Genomic DNA, 19,490 nt, shown 5'->3' on the forward strand with positions numbered 1-19,490 from the left:
CAAGGACTAGCAGCAAAATAATCTCCCCTAATTTACATAGATCTGTGCGTGCCAAACAGATGAGTGTTTGCTTTTCGAGTAATAGCACAGGTGCATATCCTGCAGTGACGAAATCTCTAACTCATCAAACTGTTTCACCAGAGTGGGACATGCCCTCTTTTCTGGAACAGTTTCGAGCTTTCTCCCCAGCATTCCCACCACCTGTTTATAGAGTTCATCCTTGGGAGTACATGCATGCAATTAGAAACAAGAAAATGAAAATAAATGACCTTGTTTGTTCTTTATAACAAAGAAACTCAGCGAAATTAATGCTGTGGAGCTTGACCTCTTGACCTAGGAGAAAGAGCCACCTCATGGCTTTGTGAAGGATGAATAATACTCCAGCAGCTCCCCATTGTCCAGCCGGCCTGACTTTTAGATGGTCATTAAAGCCACATATCCAAAATATTAAATGTTTTACAAGTTAGGTCAGAGGATTTGCACTTTTTTTTTTTAAAGCATGTTTAAAGAAGTAAGGCTAGTTAGCAAAAGAGCTTGTCTTTTTAAAGCCAGCTGTAAAATCATTTAGTTTTATCTACTCAGTGTGTCCTGTGTCAACAACTTGTTGAAGAAAAGGAAAATATTTAAAATTTTGAACTAGAGCTTTGGGAATTGAAAAATGCCTTTTTTTTTTTTTACATTTTTTTTTTACATTTATTTATTTTTGAGAGAGTGAGACGAAGTGAGAGTGGGGGAGGGGCAGAGAGAGAGGGAGACACAGAATCCGAAGCAGGCTCCAGGCTCCGAGCTGTCAGCACAGAGCCCGACGCGGGGCTGGAACTCATGAAATGTGAGATCATGACCTGGGCTCAAGTCGGACGTTCAACCGACTGAGCCACCCAGGTGCCCCCCAAAAAATGCCTTTTTAAAAAATTAATTTATGTATTCAAGAGAGAGACAGAGAGCGGGGGAGAGGGGCAGAGGGAGAAAGAGAAAGAATCTCAAGCAGGCTCTACTCTCAGCAAGGAGCCCGATGAAGGGCTCCATGCGCGGCTCAATTCCATGCCCCTGGGATCATGACCTGAGTTGTGCACTGAAAGTCGTACTCTCATTCCCCCTCCAGTCCCCCAGCTCACCTCAGCCCACACAGTCCAGAAACCCAGGGCGGGCAGGACATGAAAACCATGATGGTGGCGGACTGAAACATCTTCAGGTAGAATCACTAGTAACAAGGGACACCCTCATAACTTGTGTGGCTGGTCCTAAGGCTGGCCTCTGCTACCACCTACTGCCTTCTTTTTCCCCTTTGGGATTCCTCCTTCCTTCATCCACAACACATTCCGTGAGTGTCCTGGATCCTTCTCATCCTTAAATTAAAATCTACAGGTAACTGGCTTTTTTCTCCTCAGGTTGTTCATTTGTCGTCCTACCTGTCCAATGCCACCATGTCTTCAACTCTTTTCTTTTTCCCCAGGAATACGTGACTGGTTGCTCAAGAAGGACTCTCTACTGTTCTTCAAAAAATACCTTTTTCGCTGGAAAATGAAGCCAGTGTCACGAGGTATGCAGACTGCCATGCAAACACTACCCTGACCAGGATTGGCCAACTCTCCTCACCTTTTCTTTTCCTTCTGATCCCCTGGGGTCTTTCATCACGTGTCCCTCCCCACCTTTCACTGGGGATGCTGCAGCCAGAAATCTGGAGAGATTACTACAAAGTCTTGTTGGTCATTCACATACCCACACAACAACAAAATTATGACCATTAAAGGTCCAACCTTCTGGTTAACATCTCTGGGAATGGCCAATTCTCAGGCCCAGAGAAAGCGGTTTTTGCATTTAATTGGTCTAAAGAAACCCACTCTGCAGTCCGAAGCCACTTGTCAGCTATTGTTGCCCTGAAAGATTAAGCTCTCGTAATCTGGAAACACCACCAAACGAGTTTCCACTGTTGTGCTTGAAGTCCCAAGTATTATAGCTGCTTTCAGCCTGTGATCCCTCCATCCTACCCAAAACTGAAACTCCTGTCAGTTATTGTTCAACAGATTCTTCCTCTACCTTTGTAAGTACGTGGCGCTAGGGTTCCAGAAATGTAAAAAGAAAAAGCGTGATCAATGTCTACCCTGAAGATTTTAAGACACGGGGAAAGTATTATAATAATGAAATTTTCTCCTCATGTCATGGGTGAAGCATTCCTTCCTTGATGGAGTCAGCAAACAGGTATCCCAGATAACATGTTAGGATGTTGCGTAGAGGAAGGAGAGATCATTTACGATCAGGATGATCAGGGGAAGCTTCCTAGTGAAGACATTTCAAAGTAAAAAGCATTTAGGGGAGGCAAGGGGGATGAAAAAGTGCCCTAGGGGAAGAGAGGTTTCCAACACAGTTAACGAAAGAGAAGAGGTCATATGGGTGGTGGGGATATGAGGTCATATTGGCCGCTTCTTGGACTGATTATGCTACTGTAACAAACACCCCCTAATACGTTAGTGGGCTACCGGCACAAAGGGCTGTTGGTCACCCACATTTCTGCCTACCAAGAGCCAGCTGCCGCCCTGCTCCACACTTTCATCTCAGGACCGAGGCTGTCTTGTGGCAGAGGCAAAAGAGATCGTGAAAGCCTGCCGTGGTGTTCCCAAGTGTCTGCTCGCATCGCTCCCACCCGTGACTCTGGTCAAAGCCAGTGAGATGGCCAAGCCTGATGCCAATGGGACAGAAAGGATGATCCCCCTGGCAGGGAATGGCCTGTATTTTCCAACAAGGCGGTCAGTGACACGGGAAGAGGTTTTGTTGTCATTGTGTTGGGTGTTTTTGAGAGACTTAGCGAAAGTCTGAAAACTAGTAAAATTGTTCAGCGGGAGCAGCGAGTGAGTGTGGAAGAGAAGGGCTTGGTGAGATGAGATGCCGGGAAGTTGCCCAGGGAACAGATGGCAGGAGACCGGAAGCACCATGGAGTCTTGAGGGCCAGGCAGCCGAGTTAGATTTGAGGGAGAATGACGTGAAAAACATGGCTGCGTGCTCTGATCTCAAGTTTGCTTTAACTCATCTACAGCAGATTCATTCACATTTTACGAGTTTATACCCTGTGCCTGTTGAGGCACAATGTAGACATTTGCATTTGCATATGTATATTTTTTACATTTTAATCCTCAGGACATCTCTCTGAGGGAGATCGTAATGCCCCTTCTTTTTTAGTTGAAGAAGTGGGCAAACAGGGGTTAAATGACTTGCTTAGGGACACAAAAGTGGCACATAGGAGCGGAGATGCAAATTGAGGTCTCTTCTTTCCACTGCATCACTGCAGGGCAAAGAAATAAAAGTGTCACCTTGCTTTACTACTGACCTGTTACTCCCCGTCTCTTCCTAATACCCACTGTGTGAGAGTGAGGTTAACATGAATCTTTTTCTCCTCAAGCAGAAGTTGTCATTAAAATGATGTTTCTATAGCCACCCCTTGTTTAGCACAACTTCATAAGCGGATGAAGAAGAAACAAGTCTTTACCTGAGGTATTTATTATAAAATCCTGTGGCAGAGACAGTTGCTGTGTCCTAAATGTCCACGTGCTGCTCCCCAGCCTCCGCCATGGATTCCCCAACCTGTCCTGCCAGTAGGTGAGCGGTCACATGGCCAGTTCTGGGCAGTGGACCCCCAGCAGACATGTGTGTCTCTTCAAGGCTGAGACAACTAAAAGCTGGTACTCTTCCTACATCTTCTCCATGCACCTCTCTTGCCCTACTGTGGTGTGCTTGGTGGCCAGGCAGTCCAGATGCCACAGGTAGAAGACAGAGGAGGGCCCTTCAAGCCTCAGAATGTACATGAGCAAAGATCTATCTCCATGGTGTTGAGCCATGAGATAGCAGCGTTTCCTAGTTACTGCAGCCTAGCCCACCCTGGTCAATACAGTTCCCCCTCACTTGAAATGGCACACACGGAAAGGCACCATATCTGTTTTGCTCATTCCCTGATTTCTGTGGCTGAGTATAGGGCCTGCCACATGGCATAGGCTCAGTAGACATTGGTGAAAGGAAAGCGAATGAATCCAAAATGGAGTCTGGTCTCTGTATGCTGTTTAGTTAATCTACCTGTGAATTGTTTTCCGAAATCAGTGGTGGATCAATCTTCCTGAAATATCTTTGCCTCCTATTAGATTAAGATTTTACTATATATTTTTCAATTTCATATTCTTCCCTCCCCCTAACATTCAAGGTCCCCATAATCTGACCTGGATGTCTATGATTTTACTGCCTTATAGCTCTAATTTAAGCCATGTGACATGAGACCTTTAGCCATTTGAGCGACATTAAAAAAAGGATCTCTCTTTCAGCCACACATCTGTCAAAATTTTCCGTGATAATCTTGTGCATATAATTGCTGTCTAGGAAATCTTGGTAAAAGAAACCTGGAAGACACTGTTGGTTACCTAGTCCAAATTCATTCTCCCTTCTCCTTGTGCAACCCTACCTCCATTTTATGTAGGTCCCACCATCCTCCACGGGGCCATATTCATTCAGGATGGATGCTATCGTGACAGACCCATTTTCATTGGCTGTTATGCTTTTTGGGCCCATGAGACATAAACAAGAGTGTAGCAGGGCTTCTGAGAAAGGTTTCCTTGCTGTTAAAAACAAACATTCAAAAAGACATAATAATTTTTTCTTCTAGGCAATATCATGTCTGGCAATGTTGCATCTATCTTGTCAACATGAGGGGATCCAGCCTCAGGTCAGAGCTGACATACCGACATGAGAATGGTGAAGCGGAAACATGCAAAGAACATAGATCCTTGACAATGTCATGAATCTCTGAAGTAACCAACCCCGGAGCTCTTTTCCTCCTGGTTTCTAGTGATGGGAAATAATACATATTCTTATCCTTGGATCCAATTAAGTCTAAGTCTTCTGTTCATACCATTAAAAGCCCTGAAACTCACTTGAACTTGCTGTAGTAGTTCACCAGGACTTCCATGCAATAAGTATATCACAGGCAGGGTGCTTAAACACCAGAAATATATTTTCTCACAGTTCTGGAAGGTAGAAGCCCCAGATCAGGGTGCTGGCAGATTTGATTTTGTTTCCCCAAGACCTCCTTCTTTGGCTTGCAGATGACCACTCTCCGGTGGCCTCATTCATCCTTGGTCTCTCTCTCCAGCCTAATGTCTTTTCTGAAGGACATCAGTCAGATTGGGTTAGGACCCACCCCCAATGCCTCATTTTAACTTCAATGCCTGTTAAAAGGCCCTGTCTCCAAACACAGTCACATTGTGAGGTACTGAGGGTTAGGGCTTCGGCATATGACTTTTGGAGGGAACAAAGTTGCAACACTCACTCAAGCCAAAAAAGGAGTTAATTTTAAAACTACAGAAAAACTCACAGAATCAAAGTACAGGTTATAAAGTTAGACACCTCATGGGAACTGGGAAGCCAACAGACAGCTACTCTCTTCATCTTTTTCCTTCTTTCTGGTTTCAAATTTCTGTTTCTCTCAGCATGTATGTTTTGGTTCTTTCTTTCTCCCTACAGATCAGCCCCTACTCTTCTGCTTATACATGGCCCATCATGGTAACCCCGTGATGGTGGCCCCAGACCCTAAATCATATGACCCTCCTGTTTAGCTCCTACAGCCAGCAGACTCAGACGTCAGGTCGTATATTTCTCTTCATTTTCTCCCAGTTTTATTTAGATGTAATTGGCATACAACATTGTATAAGTTGTGTAAGGTGTACAATATAATCACTTGATCTATGTGTATATTGCAGAATGGTTACCACAATAGGTTTACTTGCCATCCATCCCCTCACGTAGTTAATGTGTTTTCGCATGATGAGAACTTTTAAGATCTACTCCCTTATCAAGTCTTTACCAAGCTCTTGAGATAGAAAATTTGTTTGGCTCAGTTAATTCACCCTTAGTCCAATCTAATGTGGCCAGGTACATAAGGGCTGGCTCTTAGGGGCTGTGACTAAGTTAGTTCACCAAGGAGAGGATTTGAATGGGAATGAAATAACTGGCAGTCCTAGTGGAATGAAGGAAATATGGATAACTTTATACTGTATCAGGTGGATTTGAAGTAGATGGAACAATCATGCCCAAGGGGTGTTGATTTATTATCGACAACCTGCAGAGAAGCCTTAAGTAAACTCTTGCTTTATTCTACCCTTGAGTCCGATTTTTTTCCCCAACATTTTAATAAGTAACTTAGATTAGGACATGGAGGCCTGCCTACTGAACTTTCAACTGATAAAATGATGGAAGTGTCGTTTCATATAGTTGGAGACAAAATTCAGACTCAAAATGATCATGAAAGACTGGGTAGAATGAATAGGACGAAAATTAGCTCAGCTTAGTATTGACTCCCAAATTTGGAGTCCAGTATTCGCTGGCAAAACAATGGGATGGAGTTTTCAAATTGAGTCCTTTTATAAATTGTAGCACTCTGTAAGTGTGTATCTTCTCTTCCCGAGAAGAAATTCCTTTTTAATTAGTTATGTGCTAAAGTTAGTTTGGTTAAGTAAATGTTTTCCTAAAGTTGGAGGGCTCCTATAATTTTGGTCTCCCTTTTATTTGCAGATCAAATGGATAACAAGGCCCAATAAGTAATGTCAGGTTCCCACAGGTAACTCATCAACCTGGAAAATCCCTTAACTAAAAAGCCCCTCCATAATGAAGCTTACCAAGGGGAAAGTTGGTAAAATACAGCATAAGTCTAACCATGCTCTCTCTCTATATAGGTGGATATTCTGTAAGCCCAGCTTTCCTAAATTAGGAAACAAACATAAAGACAAGCTCACTTTCCAGCTACTTTATCTATTATGCCATTTCTATTTCTTTAATTTTTTGAAAAGACCTTATTATTTTCCTCTTATATATGAATATATCCCACTGAAAACTGAAGTCCAATCATTATAAATATATGTAGTATGGAAAATGAAATACTGCATAATATGTCACCAATGTAAATAGGTGACTACTCCTTTTTCAGATGATATTCCTATGCATTCTGTTCAAACAACTTATCAATATTTTTATTTTAATGAACATAGGATCACCTACATATTCTTCTTTTTTTTAATGTCTATTTATTTTGAGAGTGAGAGAGACAGCATGGGCAGAGGAAGGGCAGAGAGAGAAGAAGAGAGAGAATCCCAAGTGGGCTCCACACTGTCAGCATGGAGCCTGATGCAGGGCTTGATCCCATGAACTGTGAGATCATGACCTGAACTGAAATCAAGAGTTGGATGCTTATCTGACTGAGCCACCTAGGCACTCCACATATGTATTCTTCTTAAATTTATTTTCCTATGTAACCAGATATCTTAGGGCTTGTAATGGTAGACCTATTTGCTGTATACCAATTCATCAGCCAAGGACAACTAGAAAAGCCAGACAAAATATTTGATTAGGTTTGAAGGCATGAAAGGGCTACCAAGACTACGAGGACTTAAGTGGCTAAGATTCTTGAGAAAAGGCACATACCAAACAGGGAGCTCAGCATTCATCCTATTTCCCCCAAAGACTATTATCTGGTTCACAAGCAGTGGCTGAGGACAGAGAAGCTGAGCAATGCTTCTGGCAGTCTTACCAGACTAAGGAGGAAAATGGGAATTGAGAGCCCAGTAAAGAAATGGCAGTGAATCAGAATAAACCAACCCTCACAAAGAATGAAGTCCAGTTTTGTTTTGTTTTGTTTTGTTTGAAGAGGTAAAATTTTCTTTGAAGTCCAGTTTTGAATAAACTCAATCTCTGATAGGATTAGGTGATTTGTCTCTACCCTGATTACTAGAGGTAAAAGCAAATCTTCTTTGTAAGAGAATAAAGTTACCCAGAGTCTCAAGTGATCTTAATTTTATATATACACAGTTGACCCTTGAACAACAAAGGTTTGAACTGTATGGATCCACTTATCTGTGGATTTTTTTTCAATAAATACAGTACAATGTAAATGTATTTTCTTAATAACATTTTCTTTTCTGTAGCTTACTTTATTGTAAGAATACGGTATAGAGTATATATAACATAAAAATATGCATTGATTGACTTTATGTTATTGGTAATGCCCCTGGTCAGTAGTAGGCTGTTTAGTAGTTTACATTTGGGAGAATCAAAGTTATACATGGAGTTTTGACTGCATGGGGTTGGCACCCCGACCCCTCCATTGTTCAAAGGTCAACTTATGATATCTGGCATCTAATTCTAAACTAGCAGCCATCTTAGGAGACAAAACTACATGATTAAAAAAATAATTGAAAGGGGAACACTTAAGGGGTGTCCAGATACTGAACTTACTAGACTTGGGTTTTAAAATATCCATGATTAATACCTTAAAAAATAGACTCTCTGGGGCTCCTAGGTGGCTCAGTTGGTTAAGCGTCCAACTTCGGCTCAGGTCATGATCTCAAGATCCATGAATTCAGCCCCATGTCAGGCTCTGTGCTGACAGCTCAGAGCCTGGAGCCTGCTTTGGATTCTGTGTCTCACTCTATCTCTGCTCCTCCTCCATTCATTTTCTCTCCCCCCCCCCATAAATAAATATTAAAATTTTTTTTTTAAGTTTTCAGACTATAATGTAGGACATGTCTTGTGTCTTGGGGGTAGGCTTTCTTAACATGACATAAATAAACACTATAAAAGAAAACATTGATACTTTAGACTTCATTAAAATGAAGAAACTGATCTTCATTAGAAGACATCCTTACGAGAGTGCGAAAGCAAATCACAGAGTGAAAAATGAACTAGAAATGCTAAAAAAGTCATATCCAGGATATATATAAATTCCTACAAATAGATAAGAAAAATAATAGAAAATGGGCTAACAATTTAAACAGGAACTTCACAAAGTGGGTACCCAAATGGCCAATAAACACATAGAAAAGTGTTTAAGTTTATTAGTCACTGGGGAAATGCACAGTAAAGCTACAAGTATCTACCACTGTATTTTAGCAGAATAGCTGAAAGAAAGAATAAGAAAGACTGTTAATGCCAAGTGAGGTGAGGATATGGAGCAAGCACAACTCTCACACTGCTGGTAGAATTGTCAACTGGTAAAAAACACTTTAAAAACTCATTGACAGTGCACAGAGAATTGGATATGCACATGCCCTATGATCCAGGAATACCCCTCAGAGATCTATTCCCACCAGAAATGAACACATACGTACACCAAAGATTATATCCAAGAATGTCCATAGTAGCATTATTTATAATTGCCAGCATTTGGAAACAATGGAATAGACAAAGTATTGTATATTTGTAAATTGAAATACTATACAAAAATGAAAATATAAAGTACTTCTACGTGTAACATCACAGACAAGTTTCACAAACATGATGTGGAATGGAAAAATCCAGACCCAAAGAAGTTTATACTGCATGATTCCATTTATATTAAGCTCAAAAAGTAAAGAAAACTAACCTATGATGTTAGACGCGAGAACAGTGGTTAACTTCGGGGATGAAGCAAGGGTAACAACTGGTAGGGAAAACAAGTGGAGCATCTGAGTTGATGGTAGCATTCTACCTTGTCATCTGGCTGGTGGTTGGGTATTGACTTTGTGTTAATTCGTCAAGCTTTAAATTTATATTCCTGCATTTTTCTGCAAGCATGCTATACTTCAAGAATTTTTTATTTTTAAGTTGTTTCTATACCCAACATGAGGCTCAAACGTGTAACCCTGAGATCAAGAGTCACATGCTTTACTAACTGAGCCAGCCACGCACCTTTTTCAATAATTTTTAAAATTCACTCTAAAGCTAGAGGAGTTACCAGAACAAAATATCCTAGTGCTCTTCTTACTTCATAGACTTCTGCTTCTAACACTTCATCTTATCAGGTTCTAAAGGTGATTCTGATGGGTGCATCTCCAACCACATACACACATCTATCAGTGAGAAGCGCTGACCTAATAGGAGAAATTCCAAGTTCCTTGCCACGGCATCTCTTACTGTGATCTCTCTTTGTGCTCTGGTACTTGTAGATTCCCAAATACTACACCAGGTAGTATTTATTTACGCTCTTCCCTCTGCCTGGGATATTCATTATCCACACCCTAACCTCTACACCACCCATCTCCAACCAGGCTCAGTGATCCTCAAGATATGGTGAGCACAAAAGTTATCTTAGGAGCATCTTAAAATGGCCATGCCATTGTAATCAGAGAATCTGATTAGATAAGCCCAGTATCTATATATTGACAGGTTACCAATGCACAGGCAACTTTGCCAGCCACTGACTTAGGTAGCACATTGGCTTCCAAATTTGTCTAATGATAAGAATCACCTGGGGTACTTTTTTTTTTTTTTTTTTAAGATTTCCGGGTCCTTCTACTGGAGATTCTGGTCTAGCTGGTCTGAAATAGAGTCCAGGAATCTTTATTTTAACAAGTCCCAGGGAGAGTTCTCATGACCAGGCAATTTTGAATAATAGACAGAGGGCCTGTCCTTTAGGATTTGGCTCAAAGTTTAGGAATCCTTTCTCAGCCCCGCCATCCAACACTGGACTAAGTTACATTCTCATCAATCTTATGGCATCTTGGGATTCACCTACCATGGGAGAAATTAAATTTTATCATATATATATATGTATATATATATATATATTGATATCATGATTACATAGCCATTTTTCGCCAGTTACTCAGAAGCTCTTTAGTATGTGAACTTATTGCACAGCTTTGTCAATAATAGTCATAGTCATACAACAAATATTTAGTGATATGAACTGATAAATTAATCCAAAATAATGGGTTTGGAATTTAACCCTAAATAATTTGTGTGCAATTAAATTTAAACCTAAATAATTTTGTGCAATTTAATTGATATTTCTGAAGACTCTACCTTCACCCAAGGAAACTAAGATGACTTAATGTGGCACCCAGACACTAAATTACACTTAAAAAGCCCTTTCCCTTTCTGTCTTCTTTTAGTCCTTCTTACGTCATGGAGGGTCTCAGCTCAGTGCTAACATGTCTTTCACACCATCCTACCATGACTGGATTTTCCTTTTTAGAAAAGGAAAGACCTCAAACTTGGACCATTGGCAGACTGCACCTTGGTATGTCTTCTCCATGGCTCTTAAGGAAGAGGACATAAACTCCTTACAAGGTTTGATGAAGCCTATGGACCCTGTATCAAAATAAGGTTGGTAAATGCATACAATACAATGCCTAGTTTTACAAAGGATGAAACACGTTGAAATAGTGTTCCATTCGCCATCCCCTTGGCACTAAGGTTTATGACCATTGTCCTCATATTTATGATTACTTTCTCCTTATGGGAAGTGATATTGGCTTCCATTTATAGTCATGACATACAATGTAGAGTTTAGATACATTTATTTAAATTACAGAGGAGACCTCACTTAGAGAAATACACTAAGAACGAGTAGGAGGTAAGACAGACACTATGAGAATGACTGCCATGATTGACTCAAGGATGCTGACGTACCCAACGAGGTGACGTTAATGGTGGTAATTCCAGGCTGGGGATGTCACCAGACCAGGCTTGGGGCACAGCTCACCTGTCCATCAGTCAGTCAACATCTACTTATTGAGCAGGCCCACCACGTCCAAGACACCCCTCCAGCTATGGAGATAAGGCAATGAACAAGACAAATGACCTACTCTCAAGGTGTTTCTATTCCAGTGAGAGGATACAGACAGCAAGCAGAAAACAACGTCCAATAATAAGATAACTTTGGGTGCTGATATTTACCCCGGACAGTTACTGGGAAGGGAGTGACTTCGAGTACAAGTGGGAATAACGAGGGAGGGAGTCTTGCTTGGCCCCAAGCCTGGTCAGAAAACAACAGGCCCCCACTCCAGCACTGCCTGGAAAAATGCAGAGAGGCAGGTTGGGGTTTCTGGATCATTACCACGAGGAAAGGAATAAATGTGTGTTCTCTCTCTGTCCCTCCTCTTGACACCTGGGTAAATGGCTGTTTGCACAGGCACATCACCCAGCCGCTCCCTCAAAGGTAAACAGCTGCTTCCTGCCTCCCCTGCTAGCACAGATTGGGGCCCCCAAACCTTGTGTACCCAGGGGAGAGAGGAGGTATCCTCCATTCATGTTTTCATTAATGCATTCAAGCAAGATTTATTGAAAGCCTCCTAAGTACCGGGCACTTTGGTAGATGTCTGTCCACTCCACTTAGAATCCAGAGTTTGCCCAAGCTAGAAATGCTTCAGGGCCCCCAATGCCACCCCCTCATGGTACAGATGGGAACATCAAAATCTGGAGAGAGAAAGTGACTTGCCAAAGATGCTAAGCCAGGTCATTGTAGATTTCAAGCTAGTCAGCTCTGAAAAGTCCTTTGTCACTGCTGTCATTGTGTGCCACTTCTGAGGTTGTCCATCTTGGACAGTATTTGAATTGACTCTTCTAGTATGTTCTCCATTACCAAACTATCATGCCTTGGAGAGAAAGCAGAGGTTCCTTCAGTAAGTACATCGAAATGCCATCCCATTCGACATTCTGAAATCACCGCACGAACTACTTGGACTAGCTGAATTTGTCTTATGTTTATTTAACTTATTCTCCAGGGGACACTCCCCAATTCCAGTTTCTGTGTTGAAATCAGTACAGGCTATAGTTAGGGCAAGCATACGTTACATTTAACCAGACCTTTACTTTTCAACACTCACTGTATTTTCAATGGTTTCATTATTTTGTCAAGTTGGCAAGTGTTTACTGAATACCCACTGTGTGCCAGGCCCTGTGGGAAGGGCTGGGATTTAACAGTCAGCCAAAGACAAACATATCTCTGAACTAACCCTTGCTTTCACAGTTGAGTCTGGGAGGTAAGCAAGCATCAAGTAATTGCACTTATAAATCTAAATTTATCCCCATAGTAGATGCTTACACTAGTTTAGGTCCCTCAAGAAGCAGCCAGTAGGACAGGACTAAACATGCAGGAGATTTATTTGTGAGTGAGAATAGGGAGGAGGCTGGAGAAGACTGGGGGAGCCAGTCTTCAGATGGTGAAGCAGGTCTGGGGTGGAGAGAGACAGTGGTCTTGCTCTGTGGGGTGGTTCCCAGGGAATCCAGGCCACGCCAAAGTTACCCATCAGAAGAGTCTCATGTTCTGAAGAACAGACCTGCCTGAGAGTGCTTGCCATGCTCAGTGATGGGCTAGGGGCAGCCCTTGGGAAGTATGGGCCCAGCAGAGGGGTGGTGGTCAGGGCAGAGCAGCTGGGGTTATCAGTCAATTAGACTCCCCTCCACAAAAAGATCTAAGAAGTGCATTCTTGTGGCCATCACAATGCTACAAAAGATCAAACTCTGGTCATAATGGTAGATAAATTATAGGGACTTGAGCTTGTCTAGAAGAACAGAGATTCCTTGAGAAAATAGTCTTTGTGTTGAAGCAAAAGTGCAGTGTTCCAGGAGGAGGAGACAGCAGGTACAAAGGCCCTGTGGTAGAAGGCAGCATGGGCTCTTCAAACATCTAAAAGAAGGCCAGTGTAGCTGAGTAGAGAGTGAAACGTGAACCTGAAGAAATGGTTATTAGTTGGCAGCCACACAGACCTGTAAGCAAGGATCTTGTTTTAAACACAGGGGAGAGGGCAGAGTGCCCTCCATATGCTGGATTTCCAGGTGGTTTAACTGCAGCGAGACCAGTGGGCATGGCGGGGTGGAGAGCCTAGGGCCTTGATGTCACACACTTTTGTGAGGATTAGAATAGAGGTTGCAGGGTCACTTGGGTGGTTCATTTGGTTGAGCAACTGACTCTTGATTTCGACTCAGGTCATGATCTCTGAGTCGTGGGATCAAGCCCTACGTTGGGCTCCATACTGAGTGTGAAGCCTGCTTAAGATTCTCTCTCTCCCTCTGCCCCTCTCACCCACTCATGTGCTCTCTCTCTCTCTCTCTCACTCTAAAATAAAATAATTAATAATAATAATAATAATAATAATAATAAAAATAATAAAAGTATAGAAGTTATAGGCTAGTGGCTCTCCTAACAAATATAACCTAAAGACATGCTTAATTTGGCCCAGACACAAGTTGTAAATTTTTGCAATTTGTTACTTACATTCAAAATTTGGGCAATGCTATGTATAAATCTGGATTACCAAGTTCTGTTACTAAAGCAAATCTAGCAACACCAGGCCCACTTTCCTGCCTGCAGACAATTATCTGGTAAAGAGCAGAGGTCACCTTCTTGGTGCAGGGCCTATAACATGGTAGTTGATCAATTAATATTTACTGATTGGGTGAATCAGTGAATGACAAGACAGAGACCTGTAGGTCAGCATGGACTGTGGTAAAGAAACCCCTCTTAGCCTAAAAGAGAATGTGGTTTAAGACTAAATCCAGGGGGTGCTGGTAAATGTTTAACAAGCAACTCTTTGGGGAAAAAAAAAAGTCCTGAATTGTAGTGTTTCTCAAGTTTTGTGCTACAGATATTCCCAGCACATCCAATTTCAAGCTACCAACATGATGTCACCAAACGTGGAGTTGAAGATGCGCACAAGCAGGTCTCATGTGATGGTTCGAGCCAGCTCCAGCACACCACTTACATTGGGCTAGAATTACTACATCTCTGAACTAATGACCTTCTGGAACAGTGCCCAGAACATAGCAGGTACTCAATACATGTTTATTAAACCAGGAACTGAATGGGCAGAAGCCTACAGAGGGGAACTTCATGGAGGGCATGAAAGATAAGGAGGGGGAGAAAGAATTGGGGCTGGCTCAGGGACCACGAGTCAGGGAAATGCTGTCATTCTTTTGACTGTTAGTTAACCTTTCAGATTTTCAGATCTTTCATCAGCCAAATGAAGGAGAAGTTTCGGGTGATCTCTGTAAATCCTCTTACAATTCCATGATGTGAATTACGGATGTGCCGCCATTGCTAAAAATTATAATCACATTTTCAAACAAAATGTCACAAATCCCATCAAAAGGATGTACATCTGTTGGGATCCCTGATCCCCTAACTAGTTAGTTTCCCCTGAAGTCCCTTGTAGTTTCAGATTTGTGACCCCCGATGAACCACATTTCCCTATGTCTGCACCCTTGTGAAGTCCCTTGTCCTTGAATCATGGCTGGGTCCATGATGTGGTCCAACCAATAGAATGCAGCAGAGGTGAAGACAGGCCAGTTTCTGGCCTAAGCATTAAGAAGGCTGACAGCTTCCAGAGCCCTGAAGAGCCACATAAAAAGCCCAGTCTCCCTCCCCTGCTGGAGTGACCATGTAGAGAGGCCATGAGAACTCTTGAGGAAAGAGAGAGACCCTGAAATGGCATGGAATGACAGCAAGTGACCCAGCCATCCCAGCCCCAAATCCACCTGCCAAGCTGGATGCATCCACAGGGACAACCACAGGCAAGACCAGAAGTATTACCCAGGTGGGCCCAGTTTAGATTGTAGAATTGTGAGCAAATAAAAGAGTTATTTCAAGGTTTTAGATCATGTTAGGGTCTAGGTGATGTTAAAGGAGTAAGATTACTTAAAAGGCATTGAATATGATGCATACACTGGAAAACTAGCCCCACTATTAAAGGAATAGGGCAAGTCTGGGTTTACTGACACGAGATGACCATCAAGATTTACTCTCACATGAGAAAGCAACATTCAGAAGAATCCATAGAGTACAGTGCAGGATTCCACCTGTCCTATAGGAAGTTAGGCATGTGTACCTGTGTGTGAGCGTGTGTACACGAACGTGAGCGTGTGTGCACGAACGTGAGCGCGTGTGACTGTTAATGCATAGAACGTTTCTGGAAAGATGCATAAGAAACTAGTAACAGATGAGTAGACTTAAGATGGGGGAGAGAGACTTGCTTTCACTATCCATCCTTCTGCACGTATTTTTTTTTTTACCATGTTCCCATTTATTACCTATTCAAATCATTGAAATAACATTTTGACAGAAATGAAATGCAAAAGGGAGATCTACTAACATAATGTTGCAGATAACAAGCTGCAACACTCTGGTAACACACTATTCTGTTAACATTGATGATTTACGTCTTTAAATTTTACTCAGAAATAGCGTACAAGAATATAGGAAAAAAATAAAGACCTATCTGGCCAGTGCACACCCTTGTCACTCTTCCATCAGAATGGGAGACCTTGATAGGGAAGGGGTTCTTATCATGGGAGAAGGTCTCAGGTACCCTAGTGCCTCAGGTTGGGTCTCCCAAGAAGCAGATCCAGAGTCAAGGATTTCAGTGGAAATCATTTATTTGGGAGGTGATTCCAAGAAGCACCAGAACAGGAGTGAGGAAATGAGACAAGGAGGGAAAGGGACTCAATAAGACACGGATCAGTGGTTAGCACTGCAGGCATCTGGGGCTCAGTCCCACGGGGGACCTCTGAGACACAGGGTAGAATGTGTTTCAGAGTCGTCCCACCCAAAGAGGGAGGAATCAGAAGGGTTTATCCTCTGCCCTCTGGGGCATCGGTTCTCCAGTGCATCCAGCCTTCCCTACGTGTAGGCTGAGATGCAGGAGAAAGTGCTGGTGGTAGGAAGTCGTCAGCAGATAGAGGAAGTGAGTGCTAAGGGGACACAGGCAGGGGGCTGAGAGCTTTGGCTAACCTAGAAAGCAAAGCTTGTGGCAAAACTTAGGAGGCAGCAAAGGAGAGAAGTCATACAGGGAAGTGCATTACTTCCTGTCAAGATGATTGCTTTGTCTTACTGGATGTCTTCTTGGAGACCATGGGAAGCTGCCTTGTCTCCACACCATCCCTCTGCAAGGAGGAAAGAAAGTGCCTAGTGGGGGTCATGGTGGTCATGGTGGTCATGGTGGTCTTGCACTTTAATGACAATAGGAAGGTCCTGGGGCGGGAGATGGGATGTGCATAATGTGGGGGGTGGGGAGAGGAAATGCCTGATAGTCCTGAATCTGGAGCTACTGCCGAAGGGGTAGCTCAGCATGTGTAACACAGCACAAGCTGTAGGAGCCTGGCTTCATATAGGAGCAGTACATGTCTGGGTTGGGGCTATCCAACTGCTGGCAAGGCCAGGTTGGATTTGGTGTGGTGCACAATGCCTCTGGTCCGCAAGAGAGTGAGAAAGACGGGGTCAAGTCCAGGGGAAGTGTCCTGATAAGACACATCATCATAGATTACATTGTACCAAATTACACTACTCATCAATGATAAATTTCATAAAAAATTTTAAAGATACATTCGCCAGACTGGAGATATTATTCCAATGTTGCTTCCTGACAGTTAGATGGTACAAATTATTAAACAATGTTGATAAGCACACAGAAAAGAAAGAACTAATTACTAAGACCCCTTGTCAGTTCTCCAAGAGCAGATCCTGCTGTTCCAACCAATTTCCATTTTTGATAAAGTTACTTCACTGATATATACTGTTATAAGCAAGGCCATGTCACTCATAATATTCTTGTGGACAACATGTCAAAACACAGACAGGATGACGATATAGTTGAAAAGGGATTTGTTACTCAACTTCAACCAACCTACTCATATTCATCCTGGAAGTCTCTAGAGATATGCCATTAGGTTCTTGTTTTTACCACTGTTGTGTTTAATATTTGTTCTTGTGATGATTTGGAGGAGGACATAGCAGGCATACTTACCAAATTTATGGATGGCCTAAGTAGGAAAGGAACAGTTGATATGTTTGATGACAGAATAAGGATTCAAATTGTATTGACAGGCCAGGTTGTTAGGTCAGGAACAGCCATATACAATTTAAGAGTAATAGAATCTGTATATTAAATACATCCAAAAAAAACGTCAACTGTGTAAGTATAGGTTCAGAGAGCCAGACTGACAGTGATTGACTCAGAAAAGGTCAGAGGGTTAATCAACCCAAAGCTCCGTATGATCCAACAACAGAAGTTTTTGGTTTTTTTTTTTTTTTATTTAAAGCAATTTTACGTGTGGTAATAAAGTATCATTTTCAGTTGAAGGGCAGTGATAATCCTAATAGGTTCTGCAAGGAGCACATTACATCTGGAGCACCGTGTGCTCAGTTCTGGGTGAAAGAGTGAGCAATTACATTCAGGAAGGTTTGGAACGCACGCCACACAAGAAATGGTTATTGGCATTGGGATATATGAGAACAAAATGGTAATATTTGGGGGAGAATAATAGTGACCTCCATCTATTTGAAGAGCATTCTGGTGTGAAGGGAGCAAACCTGTTCTTTGTCGCTGTATGTCTTAGTCAGCCGTTGCCACATGAGTGCTTATTAACCACATCTGTTTACTTCTTGCAGCTCTACAGGTGAGCTGGACTTTGATCCGATGAGGTCTCTGCTGCGCTTGGATCAAGGTCATGGTTTGGGTCAGTTTCGTCCCATGTGTTTCTTTTTCTTTGGAAATCAGTAGGTGCCCCTGGGAATATTTTCCTCATCGTGATTGAAGAGTACAAAAGTGCTTTCCCAAATGGACACACACATTAAGAGCCTCTGCTGGCATTACATCCACCAACATCCCAATTGCTCGAATCAAGCCATCTCAAAGTCAAGGGTCAGGAAAATATACTTTATTCACTATGAGACTGTGGGAAGGGGCTGAATGCATTAACATTACAGAGTAGTAGAACCAATAATTCAACTCATCTCACCCCAGACTAGTAGAGTAAAACAAGGGTCAGTGGGCTAAAGCTTTAAAAAGATTGATTCTGGTATGATGTAATAAAAAACTGGATGATCATTGAAACTGTCTAATAATAGATTCCAACCAGTGAAGTCTTTGTGCCAGAAGAGGTTAGACAGAGTCCAAGGGCTCACTTCCCAGGAGTGGCATAGACAGCATTCCAGTATCATTTAGAAGGTGAGACACTGGGGCGCCTGGGTGGCGCAGTCGGTTAAGCGGCAGACTTCATCCAGGTCACGATCTCGCGGTCTGTGGGTTCGAGCCCCGAGCCGGGCTCTGGGCTGATGGCTCAGAGCCTGGAGCCTGCTTCCGATTCTGTGTCTCCCTCTCTCTCTGCCCCTCCCCCGTTCATGCTCTGTCTCTCTCTGTCCCAAAAATAAATAAACATTGAAAAGAAAAAAAAAATAAAAAAAGAAAAAGAAAGCGAGACACTGTGCCAATAGGTATCCATCCGCCTCTAGCATCCTACAGCTTCGCGATCCTGTTCTACCCCACACCATTCTCTCCTGACTCTGACATCCTAAGGCTATTTCTCTCTGTGGCACCTGGGGAGCTTAATTATATATGGCACATTTGTTTTCCCGAGAGTTTCACGAGTAACCCTTGACATCCCCACTACTCTGGAAACATTTCAGGGACCAGGCTGGGTCTTAAACTTCTCTTTCATCATCTCTAGCAACTAGCTCAGTCTTGGGCGCCAAGTCCTTAGCGTGGCACTAAACCACCACCCAATACCCAGTCCAGCCCCAAACCATCTCTCCAGCCTCATCGCCTACTTTTCATGCCTTGTGATGCAGCCAAGGTGAGCTACTTGAGCATCCCCATACACAGCCTGTGCTCCTCAGGGCTTTGCTCCCTCGGGTACCATTTTCTTTTATCCTCATAGGCTCAGATCCTACCCATCCCACCCAGGTCAGACCAAATGCTACCTTCTCC

General features: G+C 42.6%; 2 long non-coding RNA genes across 2 annotated transcripts; both read left to right on the plus strand.

Annotated features, from left to right (window-relative positions):
• Window positions 1–1,013: 1,013 nt before the first annotated feature.
• On the plus strand, window positions 1,014–4,915 carry LOC121010012 (uncharacterized). The gene is made up of 2 exons (XR_005780962.1): window positions 1,014–1,540; window positions 4,643–4,915. It is a non-coding gene; the product is annotated as an uncharacterized LOC121010012 (long non-coding RNA).
• Window positions 4,916–10,987: 6,072 nt separating this feature from the next.
• Window positions 10,988–18,736, plus strand: LOC121045291 (uncharacterized). Its single transcript, XR_005797680.1, has 3 exons — window positions 10,988–11,112; window positions 14,363–14,557; window positions 18,173–18,736. It is a non-coding gene; the product is annotated as an uncharacterized LOC121045291 (long non-coding RNA).
• The last annotated feature ends 754 nt before the right edge of the window (window positions 18,737–19,490 follow it).

Source organism: Herpailurus yagouaroundi, unplaced genomic scaffold (genome assembly GCF_014898765.1).
Source record: "Herpailurus yagouaroundi ecotype Mexico unplaced genomic scaffold, PumYag 190, whole genome shotgun sequence".
Lineage (NCBI taxonomy): Eukaryota > Metazoa > Chordata > Mammalia > Carnivora > Felidae > Herpailurus > Herpailurus yagouaroundi.